General features: G+C 43.5%; 1 protein-coding gene across 2 annotated transcripts in view; it reads right to left on the bottom strand.

Annotated features, from left to right (window-relative positions):
- Positions 1-13093, bottom strand: part of glcci1a (glucocorticoid induced 1a) — a 34151-nt gene extending 21058 nt beyond the window's left edge. For both annotated transcript variants that reach the window (XM_061741163.1, XM_061741164.1), the window contains exon 1: positions 12735-13093. The gene's annotated coding sequence lies outside the window, so the exon portion shown is untranslated. The remainder of the gene's footprint in view (positions 1-12734) is intronic.
- Between the last annotated feature and the right edge of the window lie 2197 nt (positions 13094-15290).

The following is a 15290-nucleotide window of genomic DNA, read 5'->3' as shown; positions in this document are numbered from 1 at the left end:
TTCCACAGCTACGCTGACGACACACAGCTGTACATCGCCGTGTCTCCTGATGACACAGGGCCACTTGATGCCCTTTTTAACTGTATTTTAGATATTAAGTCATGGATGGCAGATAATTTCCTACAGCTCAACCAGGACAAAACAGAGGTTTTAGTTATTGGTCCTGAAGGCCGGAGAGAGAAACTTTTACCAAAACTACAAGATTTTAAACCTTCGCAATGTGTAAAGAACCTGGGTGTTATTTTTGACTCTGAGCTCACTTTTATTCCACACATAAAGAATATTACGAAGATAGGTTTTTACCATCTCAAGAACATAGCCAGAGTCCGCCCGTTTCTCTCTCAGGCCAGCACGGAGGTGCTGATGCATGCTTTTATCTCTAGTCGTTTAGATTATTGTAATGCCCTGCTCTCTGGTCTTCCTAAAAAGAGTATTAAGAACTTACAGCTATTACAGAACTCAGCCGCTCGCGTGCTGACGAGGACCAGAGGGCGGGAGCACATTACACCTGTTTTAAAATCGCTGCATTGGCTCCCCGTCCGTTTCAGGATTGATTTTAAGGTTCTTTTACTGGTTTTTAAGTGTCTTAACGGTCTTGGGCCATCTTATTTATCTGATCTGCTTTTACTGTATCAACCCTCACGGACCCTGAGGTCCTCTGGTACCGGCCTTTTAACCATTCCCCGAACCGCGACCAAAACCCACGGTGAGGCTGCATTCAGCCATTATGGCCCCTCTTTATGGAACAGCCTGCCAGAGAACCTCAGGGCCGCAGAGAATGTTGATATTTTTAAAAGGAGGCTCAAGACACATCTTTTTAGTTTGGCTTTTATCTGATCTCATTTACCTAGTGTTTTTAGCTATGTATTGTGTGTACTTCTTTAGCTCTTTTATCATCTCTAAAACTTTAATCCATTTTAGTGACTTTTTACTTTATGTTATTTATTATTCATCTTAAGTTTTATATATATTTCTCTAAAATTTTACACTTTTAGGCATTTTTTTTACTTTCTTTTAATCTTTTAGTTTTTAGCTCCAGTGTTTCTTCAAGGGGGTCGTTCACACTGGGAGGTGTGCCTGCTCCGCCCATGGGGGTGTCGTCATGGGGATCCCTCAGGCCTGGGTAACTGGGGGGGGGCTCCACCTTCTGTGTGGGGTCTGCCCCGGTCTGTCCGGGTTGGGGGGGTCTCTGTGGGGATGCTTCTGGTGGTCGTGGTCGGTGATGCCTCTCGGTGTGGACGGCCACCCATAGGTAGTGTTTTCCTCACCTGGATCGTTAGTGCTAAGCCATGTCACCAGTCCACTTATTGTGTGTGTGTGTGTGTGTGTGTGGGTGTGGGCGTGTGAGTGTGTGCACAGGTATATGAGTGTGAGTGAGTGTGTGTGTACCATGGGGGGTGGGGTCGTATGGAATGTTTTAAATTGTGTTTTTTTATTGTTATTTTATTCTGCATGTAAAGCACCATGTGTTGCATTTTATATTGTATGATTTGGCGCTATACAAATAAATAAAGTTTAAGTTTAAGTTTAAAAAAAGAAATAAATATATATACTGTATATATATATATTTATATCTATATATATATATATATATATAAGTATATATATATATATATATATATATATATATATATATATATATATATATATATATATACATATATACATATATACATATATATATATATATATATATATATATATATATGTATATATATATATACATATATACATATATATATATATATATATATATATATATATATATATATATATATATATATATATATATTTGCCTTAGGTTTTTATATATGTATATGTTTCATATATATAATATGTAGACAAAAAAAATAATTAAAAAAAGAAACAGGGTCTCATTTTCAAGAGAGTCTTGTTTTACACAATAAAAACCTATCAATCATAAACAATGAAAAACTGTTAAGAATTATGCAATTAAGTTCCTTAATATCAAGAGTTACATATATATCACCAACATGATAGTAAAATAGCATAAATTAATTATAATAGGAGATTTTAAATTTATAATTCTAATTCATGCAATTGTGATAATTGCAGTGGCACTGCACTGGCCTACGGTGAGGAGAAAGCATTAGGGTTGGAATTAGGACATTATTATTCTAACATTACATTAAAGATTTCAGTATGTGAAAAAACTGCCAGCAAAGCACCAGGGGGATTTTGAAACGTCGCTAAATATAGCAACAAAGTCTACTTGGTGGAGACAGCTTACTTGGTAGCTCGCTGTCAGAAGACGAGTAATGCATTCAGCCTGCTATAGCAGCATCAAGGGTTGAGTTAGCTTAATTTAAAAATCAATTATTGAATACTTTGAATCAATTAAAAATCGTAATTCTTATGTGAATCTATTTTAATCAACACCCCTAATCCTCACCAAATGCACAAGCCCCTTTATCTGGCTCGGTTTGATGTGAGGATCAGCGACTTTATCCCGATATTGAATGGGATAACCCTTTTTATAAACTTTAAAGACATCACAAGTAATTCCAACATCATCAAAAGAACCATCATTGACAATTGCTAATCATATATAGTCACAGTATTCTTTATGTAATAATGACCTGTTTAACTGCCACACAGTTAAGATTTTATATCCTTAAAAAAAAGATGAACCCAACTGGAATACGATCTGTTAGGACTATCTTACCAATCAAGGCCCCAATAGTCTGACTCAACAACGAGCGAGAGACAAGAAAACCGTTATATCTGGAATAAGTGTAATGTTGTTGGGAGCATAACATTTAGTCTCTCTTTAAGGACGAATTACTGTAATATCCATATACTGTATCTACTAGAAGCAATTCTTCTGTCATTACATCCACCACCATAAAGTGGGTTATTAATTTACCTTGTTTGGAGGGATTTATTCAAATACACATCTCTCAGCTGGTTAAAGTTTCCCCCAGTTACAGTATTTATGTTCCCTATTCCTCAGTAGATTACACACTTCATGAAATAACTCTTTAGAAGTTAGGGGCTTGAATATTAATTTACTGTAAGTAATTTTCTGACCTCCCAAACTCACTTTTTTGATTTGCATAATGTTTAAGTACCTGAAAATCCATATTCCTCCAAATTAATATGATTATCCCTTACTTTCTACTACAGAATGTAGTATGTTCTGTAATACACTTGCACCACCCCATCTCTTATTTCTAACCCCTCCTCCTCATCAAGATAATTAATCAGTGTCTTTCTTTTTCAGTTTCAAATATGTAAGGATTTTTTTCCTTTAAACTACATTTTGACAACCTACTATATCATCATCATGCTATTTTATATAGAGCCATGCAGCCATGAAAGTAAGTTTATTCCACAATAAGTGATGATTACTTTCTGATGAAACCCAGTGGCCAGTATAGATTCATCTGTATAAAGCTGTAGACACAACATAAAAACAAAAAATAAAGAACAATATTAAAGCTGCAAGCAGCGATGAACAGGCCCTCACACTCATGGCCAACCACATTCCTAGGTAAATAATAATATAAAAAGTGCCTTTGCTGTTCACATATCAGACCAATCAGAAGAAGGGGTGGGGCTTATTCAGGCCAATGAAGCTAAAGTACTAAAAACCGAGTCCGATGACACCACCCACGAGTCTGTATGTCAAACCTGTTACAGCTATGGCTGTACCTCCCTCTTCCCCTGTGTTTCCCTGTGTTCTCCCATCCCTTGTGTTTCCTTGTGTCACTCCCTGTGTTGTTTTGTGTGGTCATCTGCCACTCACACTCAGCTCCTGGATTCCTCCACACCTGTCTGCCATCAGCTCATCAGCTCCCTCAGTCTCCACACCTGCCATCCATCAACTCATCTCCACTGCAGTATATCTACACTGGTTTTTCCACCACTCCTCGCCAGATTGTTGTCAAACCTCCGTGGTGCGCACTTCAGGCCGATCCCAGTGAAAACCCTCGTGAAATCTCCTTGCTATTTTTTGATCTTGTTACTGACTGCCTTTTCTGCTGTTCCCCCAGGACCATTATCATCTGCCAGCTCCAACCAGCCTGTTCTCCCAGCCACCCTCCAGCTCCAAGCTACCCCTGGCTTCCACTCAGCCCTCCATCGTCCTCTCCTCCCCACGCCAGCCATTCCCCGTGCCAGCAACCACCTCTGCCCTAACCGGACCCCCTTTTTCCCCTTCCCTTAAATAAATTCATTCTTCACTCCACCACTGTCTCGCTCTTGGGTTCCCCCTTGTGAGTCTGTCACAGAACAATCTGGCCAGTATGGACCCAGCGGACGTGGATTCACTCCGTCGTGCTCTGGCTTCCCAGGGGACCCTGCTTGGACAACATGACAAGCTTCTTCGTGAAGTAGGGGAGTCATTACAGGCATTAACTACCAGTATTTCCCAACTCCCTGCTTCATCAGCCACTGCCCCTCCAGTCGCTGCTCAACCTGATTCACCCCCAGCTCAGGCCGCTCCAGCGCCGCCTTCCCGGGAACCTCACATCCCGACCCCGGAGCGATACTCTGGCGAGCCGGGAGCTTGTGGACAGTTTTTGTTCCAGTGTGCTCTAGTGTTTCAGCAGCAACCAGCAACATATAGCTCAGGTCAGTCACGCATTGCCTTTAGTATGGGTTTGCTTTCTGGGAGAGCAGCTCAGTGGGTTAAAGCGCTGTGGGATAGAGCCTCCCCCGTGCTCTCTTCCTACCCTCAGTTTGTGGCGGAGTTAGAGAAAGTTTTTGACTGTCCCATCCAAGGCAAGGAAGCTTCTAGCAAGCTCTTCTCTTTCCGTCAAGGCTCCAGGTCTGTTGCGGACTATTCCATTGAGTTCCGGATATTGGCAGCAGAAAGTGGGTGGGGAGAGCTAAGTTTGCAGGGAGCATATATGAATGGTTTGGCGGATTACATCAAGGATGAGCTTGCGGCGAGGGATGAAACAGAGGATTTGGACTCCCTTATTTCCCTGGCTACTCGTCTTGACAACCGCCTGCGGCAGCGCCGCAGGGAGAAAGCAGGCCATCCACAAATTCCCATATCATGCCCTCTGCCTGTGCCTCAACCCAGCTTAGCTCCCCGAGCCATCCCCTGTGCCAGGTCCCGCTCCAGTGACTACTCCAGCTCCTTCTCTTCTCTACCCCCTGAAGAACCCATGCAGTTGGGTCGGGCTCGTCTCTCCCCAACAGAGCGTCAGAGGAGAATGCAAGCTGGAGAGTGCATTTATTGCAGCCAAAAGGGTCATTTCCTTGCCTCTTGTCCCCATCGGTCAAAGGGAACAGGCTCGTCAGTAGCAGTGGGGGTTCTGTCGAACCAAACTCCTTCCTCTCCTAAACCCCGACCCAGAATGCAGTTCAATGCCACATTATGTTGGAACCAATTGTCCCTGCCTCTACCCGCCTTGGTGGACTCCGGTGCGGACGAGAGCTTCATGGATGCCACCCTGGCTGCTCAAACAGGCATCACCAGCGAGCTCCTGGACGTTCCCCTGAAGGCTAATGCCCTCAATGGCCATCTCCTTGCCCATGTGACACACCGTACAAAACCTGTACATCTCATCCTGTCTGGTAATCATCACGAGCACATCCAGTTCCACCTAATTTCCTCTCCCAGTGCCCCCATTGTCTTAGGTCACCCCTGGCTCCGGAAACACAATCCCCATTTTGACTGGTCTGTTGGCAAATTGGTAAGCTGGAGCCCCTTTTGTCTTTCAACCTGCTTGCAGTCTGCTCTTGCCCCAGTAGAGGCCATTGTTTCCTCTCCCCCCTCAGAACCCCCAGATCTGTCAGCAGTCCCAGCTGTTTATCACGATTTGGGTGAGGTCTTCAGCAAACAGCGTGCTCTCTCCCTTCCCCCTCATCGCCCATATGACTGCTCCGTTGACCTCCTCTCTGGGGCTCCCCTGCCTTCTAGTCGTCTGTTTAAACTTTCCCGTCCAGAGAGAGAGACAATGGAGCAATACATTCATGAATCGCTGGCTGCTGGCATCATCCGTCCATCCTCTTCCCCAGTTGGAGCAGGTTTCTTTTTTGTTTCCAAGAAGGATCGCACTCTCCGCCCCTGCATTGACTACAGAGGCCTCAACGCCATCACCATCAAAAATAAGTATCCCTTACCCCTCATCGAATCGGCTTTCGAACCCATTCAGAAAGCCACTGTCTTTTCTAAACTGGATTTGAGAAACGCCTACCACCTTGTCAGAATCAAGGAAGGGGACGAGTGGAAGACGGCCTTCAACACCCCTCTTGGACACTTCGAGTACCTCGTGATGCCTTTTGGTCTGACTAATGCCCCCGCTGTGTTCCAAGCCCTAGTGAACGATGTACTCCGTGACTTCCTCAACAGAACCGTGTTTGTCTATCTTGACGACATTCTGATTTTCTCCCAAGACCCAGAAGAACACATCCAACATGTCCGACAAGTACTCCAGAGGCTCCTAGAGAATGAACTCTTTGTGAAGGCAGAGAAATGCGATTTTCATGCCAGTTCAGTTTCTTTCCTGGGGTACATCTTTGAGGGTGGACAAATGAGAACAGACCCTGCTAAGATCCAGGCAGTGGCTAACTGGCCCGAACCCACATCTGTTAAACAGCTCCAGCAGTTCCTTGGCTTTGCTAATTTCTACCGCCGCTTCATCAGAGACTACAGTCGGGTGGCCGCACCCCTAACCAGACTCACCTCCACTGCAAGCACTTTTTCTTGGACCCCTGAGGCCGAGGCGGCCTTCTCTGGTCTCAAAAGGCTCTTCACTTCAGCGCCTGTGCTCATCCACCCAGACCCCACTCGTCAGTTTATTGTGGAGGTCGACGCATCCGGCTCTGGAGTCGGGGCTGTGCTCTCTCAGCGTTCTGCCACCGACCAGAAGTTGCATCCTTGTGCTTTCTTCTCCCGCCGTCTGTCACCGGCAGAGATGAATTATGATGTTGGGAACCGGGAACTGCTGGCTGTCAAACTCGCTCTGGAAGAATGGAGGCACTGGCTGGAGGGGGCCGAACATCCGTTCGTCGTATGGACTGACCACAAGAACTTGGCTTACATCCAGACAGCCAAACGCCTCAACTCCCGTCAAGCTCGCTGGGCCTTGTTCTTTGGTCGCTTCTCCTTCACACTTACCTATCGTCCAGGCTCTCGAAATCTGAAGCCAGATGCCCTTTCCCGCCAATTTTCCTTGGCGGAGGCGCCCTCCATCCCTGACACCATCCTTCCTGAGACGTGTGTGGTGGCAGCAGTTACATGGGAAATCGAATCCATTGTCAGGGATGCTCAACGGGCTCAGCCAGACCCAGGTAACGGGCCCCCCAATCGTCTCTTTGTGCCTAGCTCCGTCCGTTCCCAAGTCCTCCAGTGGGGGCACACTTCCCGGTTTGCTTGCCACCCCGGAGCTGCCCGTACCCTGTCCCTCCTTAAGCGGCATTTCTGGTGGCCTTCAATGGATTCTGACACCCGTGCCTTTGTGTCCGCCTGTACGGTGTGTGCCCGTGCCAAGGCCTCTCACCAACCACCTGCCGGGTTACTCCGTCCCTTGCCAGTCCCAGCTCGTCCTTGGTCTCACATAGCCCTCGACTTTGTTACTGGACTTCCACCTTCACAAGGTAATACCACTATACTAACCATTGTGGACCGGTTCTCTAAATCTGTGCACTTTGTACCTCTCCCCAAGCTCCCCACAGCCTTGGAGACCGCTGACCAGTTGGTGTACCATGTCTTCCGCCTCCATGGCATACCCTCCGACATTGTGTCTGACCGTGGGCCCCAGTTCATCTCGCAGGTCTGGAAGGCCTTCTGCCAGGCCCTCGGCGCCTCGGTGAGTCTGTCGTCCGGTTATCATCCCCAGACTAACGGTCAGACGGAGCGGGCCAACCAGGACCTGGGCGCTGCGCTTCGCTGTGTTGCTTTTAGGAACCCCTCCTCCTGGAGCACCCACCTGCCATGGATTGAATATGCACACAACTCCCTGTCAAGTGCCGCCACGGGTATGTCACCGTTCGAATGTGCCTTGGGCTTCCAACCACCTCTGTTTCCAGCCTTGGAGGAGGACATCTCCGTCCCTTCGGTCCGAGCTCATCTTCGCCGTTGCCGTAAGGTCTGGAGGGATGCCCGTGCGGCCTTGCTCCGCACTGCTGACCGCAATCGCCGCATTGCTGACCGCCATCGGACACCGGCCCCTAACTACAAACCAGGTCAGAAAGTGTGGCTCTCTTCCAAGGATCTCCCCTTGCAAACCTCTTCCAAGAAACTCACACCCCGTTATGTTGGTCCATATGAGATACTTTCTGTCATAAATCCCACCGTTGTCAAGCTCAAGCTTCCTCCTCACATGAGGGTTCACCCTGCTTTTCACGTCTCCCAGTTGAAGCCGGTCTCCACTAGCCCACTGTCTCCTCCAGCTGCTGCCCCCCCACCCCCCCGCATCATCGATGACCATCCGACCTACACTGTCCGGCGGTTGTTGGACGTGCGCCGCCGCGGCAGGGGCTTCCAGTATCTGGTTGACTGGGAGGGTTATGGGCCTGAGGAGCGCTGCTGGGTTCCTCGTCGGCATATTTTTGCTGCGTCCCTGGTCCGGGACTTCCACCGTGAGCACCCTGACAAGCCTGGTGGGTCGCCTGGTGGCGCCCGTTGAGGGGGGGGTACTGTTACAGCTATGGCTGTACCTCCCTCTTCCCCTGTGTTTCCCTGTGTTCTCCCATCCCTTGTGTTTCCTTGTGTCACTCCCTGTGTTGTTTTGTGTGGTCATCTGCCACTCACACTCAGCTCCTGGATTCCTCCACACCTGTCTGCCATCAGCTCATCAGCTCCCTCAGTCTCCACACCTGCCATCCATCAACTCATCTCCACTGCAGTATATCTACACTGGTTTTTCCACCACTCCTCGCCAGATTGTTGTCAAACCTCCGTGGTGCGCACTTCAGGCCGATCCCAGTGAAAACCCTCGTGAAATCTCCTTGCTATTTTTTGATCTTGTTACTGACTGCCTTTTCTGCTGTTCCCCCAGGACCATTATCATCTGCCAGCTCCAACCAGCCTGTTCTCCCAGCCACCCTCCAGCTCCAAGCTACCCCTGGCTTCCACTCAGCCCTCCATCGTCCTCTCCTCCCCACGCCAGCCATTCCCCGTGCCAGCAACCACCTCTGCCCTAACCGGACCCCCTTTTTCCCCTTCCCTTAAATAAATTCATTCTTCACTCCACCACTGTCTCGCTCTTGGGTTCCCCCTTGTGAGTCTGTCACAAAACCATTCAAAAGTTATGGCAGAATGTAGGAACTATCAAATATGGACCAATCAGATGAAGGGGGGGCGCGCTTTTTGGCGGCTAGCGTCGCCACGGTAACGCTTTTGACTGAGAAAAGTAATGCCTGTCGTCACAGGATGGAGACCCACATTTTGATGTATACCACACCTGGGTGCACGTTACGGTTCGGGTCATTTTAAAGGCCGAAGAAATGGCATAAATTGCGCCAAAATTACACGATAAATTTAAAATGGCCGACATCCTGTTCGGTTTCGGCCATGGCGCCAATAGACTTTTCTTTAAGTTGCAACATTATACAGGTGTGTACCGATTTTCGTGCATGTAGGTCAAACCGTATTGTGGGGCTCAAGGCACAAAGCTTTCTAGGGGGCGCTGTTGAGCCATTAGGCCACGCCTATTAATGCAAACCAGTAAATATCTAATTTTTCGCCAGGCCTGGCTTGCGTGCAAAATTTGGTGACTTTTGGGGCACGTTTAGGGGGGCAAAAAGGCCCTCATTTCGTCGGAAGAAAAAACGAAAAAAAACGAGAACTCCTACAGATACAATAGGGCCTTCGCACTGTAAGTGCTCGGGCCCTAATAAATAGTTGGCAAAACCTTACCCAAAAATAACAAGGCCTCTGTAGGTCATTAGCACTCAGGTGTCCTATTTAAAGGTCCCCTCTTCAATTGCACGTCCACACCCCTGGATATTTCTATCACTCAAAGTATGTCATGTATTTAAATTAAGCATCACAGATTATGCAATATTCACTTTCCCTGAAATCAAACTCTACATCATGAATCACCCCTTTATACAAATCCCCTCAAAGCCACTCTTGATGTTCTGTTACACAAGTGAGAAAAAAAAAGTTAAAAAAAATATATATATAAAAATATGTATATATTTATTTATATTCATGCGCCTTCTTGATAATATGAAGACTCAGGTAATTTATTTACTCATTTATTACTGTGCACTTTAATAGTTTAAACCACTTGTTGCACTTCGGCGGTATCTGACGTCATCACACTACAGACCACCGATTGGTCAGGGGGTTGGACTCAGACGTCTGAGTCAGGAGGTGGAAATCAGCGACGGTGCCTTCTTGTTCATTTTATTCGACCAGCAATGGCAGCAAAAGTCTGTTTCATGATCCAACTCTGAGGTGCAGATGTTCATAAACCTGGTGGCTGAGGAGAGAATTAAAAAGGGATCTAGACGGGCGATAAGGAACAACAAGATCTACCAGGTGCTCTGTCATTTCTCAGCTGCTCGCTGCTCCCAACTGACGTTTCAGCAGCACCGAGACGAACTAAATAAAATAAAAAGCAGCCCCGCTTGAAGCTTCTTTCACTCTCATTTTTTAACTTGATATCAAACACAAGCCACAGACCCAGCAGCACATATATCATCTCCTCCAGGTTCTACATCTTTAGTGTTGTTGTCTTCTTCGTTTAGATCACACAATCAAATACGTCACAGCAGCTTCGTTCCAACCTCCTATTTCTGATCTGGGTATCGAACATAAACGAGGGCAAGGCGAGTCGAGTCGGGCTGAGTAGGTACTAGTGTAAAAGCGCCATTACATTCACCAGTTTCTAGTGTAAAAGACTTAATCCCATAAAACAAAGTAAGATATTACACCAGCTTCATCATCTGGGTTCATCCATAATTTCAGGATGCCAAGGAAGACTTTTGAATATATCTGTCAGTTGTCCTCTAAACTTTCACAGCAACACTCATCTCCTGTGATGCCAGTCAGATGAAATGCGACATGATCATTCTGACTGCAGTTGCTTCGGCACATATCACATATGTATCCAATTTAGGACCACATGTGAAAGGGACCTGGGTCGGATTTGAACAAAAATTGGATTTGTGCCGTTCAGACTATCATTAAAAAATCTGATATGAGTCACATATGGGCAATAAAAATAGGAATTGACCTGCAGTGTGAATGCAGCCCCAGTTCCACATGAACCTTCATTTGAAAGTTAAATGCTTGGCCCTTGGTCTACACAAGCCTCCACTTGATGCATCATCAATAAAATAGGCAAAGAAAGAGAAACTCTGTATTTATTCTGTTATTGGTCAGATGCGCTCTTGAGAATTAGAAAAGTACTTCAGCTGCAGATGATGACATTTCACAAGAACGCAAGAACACACGTATGTACAAGAATACATATTGATAAATGGTAAATTCCTTGGATGCACCCCTGCTGCCCGCAAATTAATCAAATTAATTAATTAAAAGGAAATGTGCAAAGTTAAGTGTCCTATACCATTATTCCAGAAGAAGCACTAATATCAAAACATTTAAAATATATGTAGTAACAAGACATCTGGCATGATATCTAAATTAGAAAAAACCCTGATTATAAAGTTAATCATATTCTTTACTAAGACAGACACACATAGTGTGACTAGGTTGTAGTTACTTGGTTATATAATTGTGTGTGCACTTAGTTTGAGATGCCTGCCTGCCCAGAGGGCTCCATTTATCTCTTATTGACTGGTAAGATGCAATAGGTACAACAGGTGACACACTTTTTTGAGAATGGAGTTCTGAACAAATTGTGTGGAAAAAACAAATAAGTATTCAAGCTCCAGAAACCTGGGATCATCAGCTGGTGTTTATTTTCAACATGTTGTAATATTGCTTTAAAAACATCTGTACCTTAGTATTTACCTCATTACTGAAAGGACAATGGTAATACACTAGAATGCCACATTTATTATAATTTTACAATGCTTCCATGAGTAATACACCATAAGAGAATAAGTTGTAATAACCAAACTATTACTGATATGATAAAAAGACTTAGAGGCCGATTGCGAAAAATGTCGGTATGCCTGATGCATCTCTTTGTTTTAATTATGAAGCAGAGCCTAGAATATGTTGACCTTATTATACAGCTAGCCAGCTTAGCATAGCGTTTAGCAGCAGGACCAGAGAGCGACTCGCCAGGCTGAATCTAGCCTGACAACATTTACAATTTTAGGAAAATGCACTTTAATGGTAAGGTCATAAGGTCTTTTAAAAAGAAACAACATCCGCTCGAATCAGCACAGTTCACTTTGTGATTCGGCTCACATGTCGTCAAGATAACAGCAAACACTTGAATTAAAATGTAACGTTTAATATTTCCCTGCACGGTATTTCCGTACCTTGACGCACCAAAACATGTCGCGGTGCTTGACGTACAATTTTCTGCAAGCTGTTATTTTTTGCAAACATTAACATTTGAATGGTGAACGAAACATAAGACGAATATAAGATTGGCGTGTAATCATTTAGAAACTAAAGTGGGTTTATTTTTTAGTCAACATAATATGATCATTTATTCCCTGAACCGTTAAATCACTATTATCTTTAAGCTAGTCTGGTACCGAAGTGCCCATCCGATACAGAGCAACACCTCGCTTAGCACGAATGCCTGTGATCTAAAATACATATATTTTAGATATTTGAAAAAGTCAAATAATGGGGTGGGGGGTAAAGTAGTATAGGTTACCTCTGATTGGGTAATGACAAGCGTCTGGGGAGCTTCTGCTGTCCGGCTGGGACAGCTTCAGTATCGGCCGAGTCGCTCCGACTCGGGTCGGCGTGACAGGAGCATGAGACGGGATCGGTTCTGGGTTAATGGCACAGAAGAGAAGGAGAAAGCTCAATTCTTCTTTTATATTCCAACGCAAATGCCGATTCGATGGGCTGATCTGTGCTCGCCTGGTGTGTACTGATGTTGCAGAAAGCCAGGATGCAGGATGCTGCTGCTGGGATGATGAGCGGCCGCTGCTGATGCTGCTCTCTCATAACATTCATGCTTCACTTCATTTTACCTATTCCTTTAGTCACTAGGACTAATGGTATGGAAGCAACTCTGTACCATAATTCAAATTAAAATGGATGAGCAAAAATTATTTTTCATTTTCGGAATAAAGCCCCAGTTTTGGATGTCATATATGCAATATATGTATGCTGCTGCACCTTTGGGCAGTGCTGCGTTGACAGGGTTACGTCATAAATTAAATTAATAATAAATAAAAATTAATAAATAAATTATTATTTAAAATAAATATAAATATACAATATATAAATATACAATATAAATAAATATATATAAATATAATATATATATAATATATATAAATAATAAATAAAATTATTAATTAATAATAATTAATAATAATGAATCATTAATGAACATATATATAAATATAAATAAATATGATTATGTAAAATCATCATTATTATTTAATCGTAAATTAAATTAATAATAATTTATGCATTTACATTTTCTTCACCATTGCTCATTCTTAATTAATATGATAAAGAAAAGGATATTAAATATTTTTTTTTTTTTTAGCATTGTTTGACAGTGTATATTTATTTATTTTTTTGTTGTTTTCTTTTTTCAATAGAGCGGTCCTCTTGTCTCAAAGTGTAAAAAAAACCATCATAATTCGTATTGTTATGCAATGATGTATTTCAAATAAACTTGATAAAAAATTTAATTCTGAAAAAAATATCTTGCAAGAAGTGTTACAAAATTCCTTTTAAAATGCCAAATTTTAAAATAAAAATGTATTAGCAGAAATGCTTTTTTATTTTCAAAATGAAGCTGCATTTTATTACTCATAAATAAAATGAATAATAAATCATCCAAACAGCATTTACATTTTCTTATTTACCACTGCATTCTGTGAGTTTTGTGTACTTTATAATTAAAATGATAAAGGACATTGCTTTTTCGTTTTCATGCCCTCCCCGCAAAAGGTGTGACATCATTCGAACTGAGGTGGCGATCCCAAGTGACGTAGGAGTAAAAAAAAAAAAAGAAAAAAAAAGTGACGTAGGAGTGACGTCACTGATTGCCCTTCTCAGTCCCCAGTCTGGATGTCTGGATGTTCTCAATATTCAATTGTGTTTGATGCAATACCAGATGGTGCTAGAAGGTTACTGTGTTTCGCTCCTAAAGGAAGAAATTGTAATATTCCAAGGTTGAATCCTGATGACATATATGTTGGTAATATTAGTCCTTTATTAAGTGATAAAGCTAGATATATTATACAGAGAGATATTGGCCCGGTTTCACAGACAAGGCTTAAGCCTAGTCTCAGACTAAAAGGCTGTTTGAGCTGGCTTAACTTTAAGTCACTTGCACAGACATATCTTAAAATAGTCATAGATTTAGTCTGTTCTGGATTAAACAAAGCCAATTGCAAGAGGGTGGATTAGAGCTACTCTAGGACTAAATTGAAGTTTATATTAATCCTGCAAAGAGGCAGGTTTAACTTCGGCTTAGTACTTTTTGTGAAAGGGAGCACAGATGGTTTGGGAGCATGGAGTATTTGGGATATCTAAATGAAGACCAATATTCTCTACATCCAGACAAATACTTGTGGATAGGAGTAATCCATTGAATCAGTTTGATGAAATAACTTTCCGAGACCGCTTTCATATGTACAAAGAAGATGTACTGGAGATAATTACTTTGCTTGAGCCTAGACTTTCCTCCATGTCTCAAAGAGGATGGCCTGTACCCAGTTCTCTCCAAGTTCTGATCATTCTTGGCATCTGGAACCTTTCATCGTGAAACTGGTGATTTGTGTGGTGTCAGCAAAGCAACAGTGTGTAGAATAGTTCACAATGTCTGCAGTGCCATTTGTGAACTGAGAAATCTGTACATTAAGTTCCCTGATGTTGCTGAGCAAGCCAACTATAAATCACGATTCTACGAATATGGGAACTTCCCAGGAGTGATTGTATTGATGGATGTCATGTTGAAATCAAGTGTCCATCAACTCCTGAGTACAGGAACCGTAAGAACTGGTTTTCCATCAATGTTCAGGCTGTATGCACTCCCAATTTAGAGTTTTCAAACATTGTTGCCCGTTTGAAGGGAGCAACACATGATTCAAGGATTTTTCACAACTCTTCATTGTGTGCTCAGTTTGAGAGAGGGCAACATAGCGGAATAATAATTGGTGACAGTGCATATGCGCAGAATTCCTATTTATTCACACCTTGGCCACATCCCACAACAACTGAGCAGCAAAGATATAACAGA

This window comes from Cololabis saira, chromosome 15 (genome assembly GCF_033807715.1).
Source record: "Cololabis saira isolate AMF1-May2022 chromosome 15, fColSai1.1, whole genome shotgun sequence".
In the NCBI taxonomy this organism is placed as follows: domain Eukaryota; kingdom Metazoa; phylum Chordata; class Actinopteri; order Beloniformes; family Belonidae; genus Cololabis; species Cololabis saira.
The sequence above is the reverse complement of the archived record's forward strand: the minus strand, read 5'-3'. Positions and strand labels throughout refer to the sequence as shown.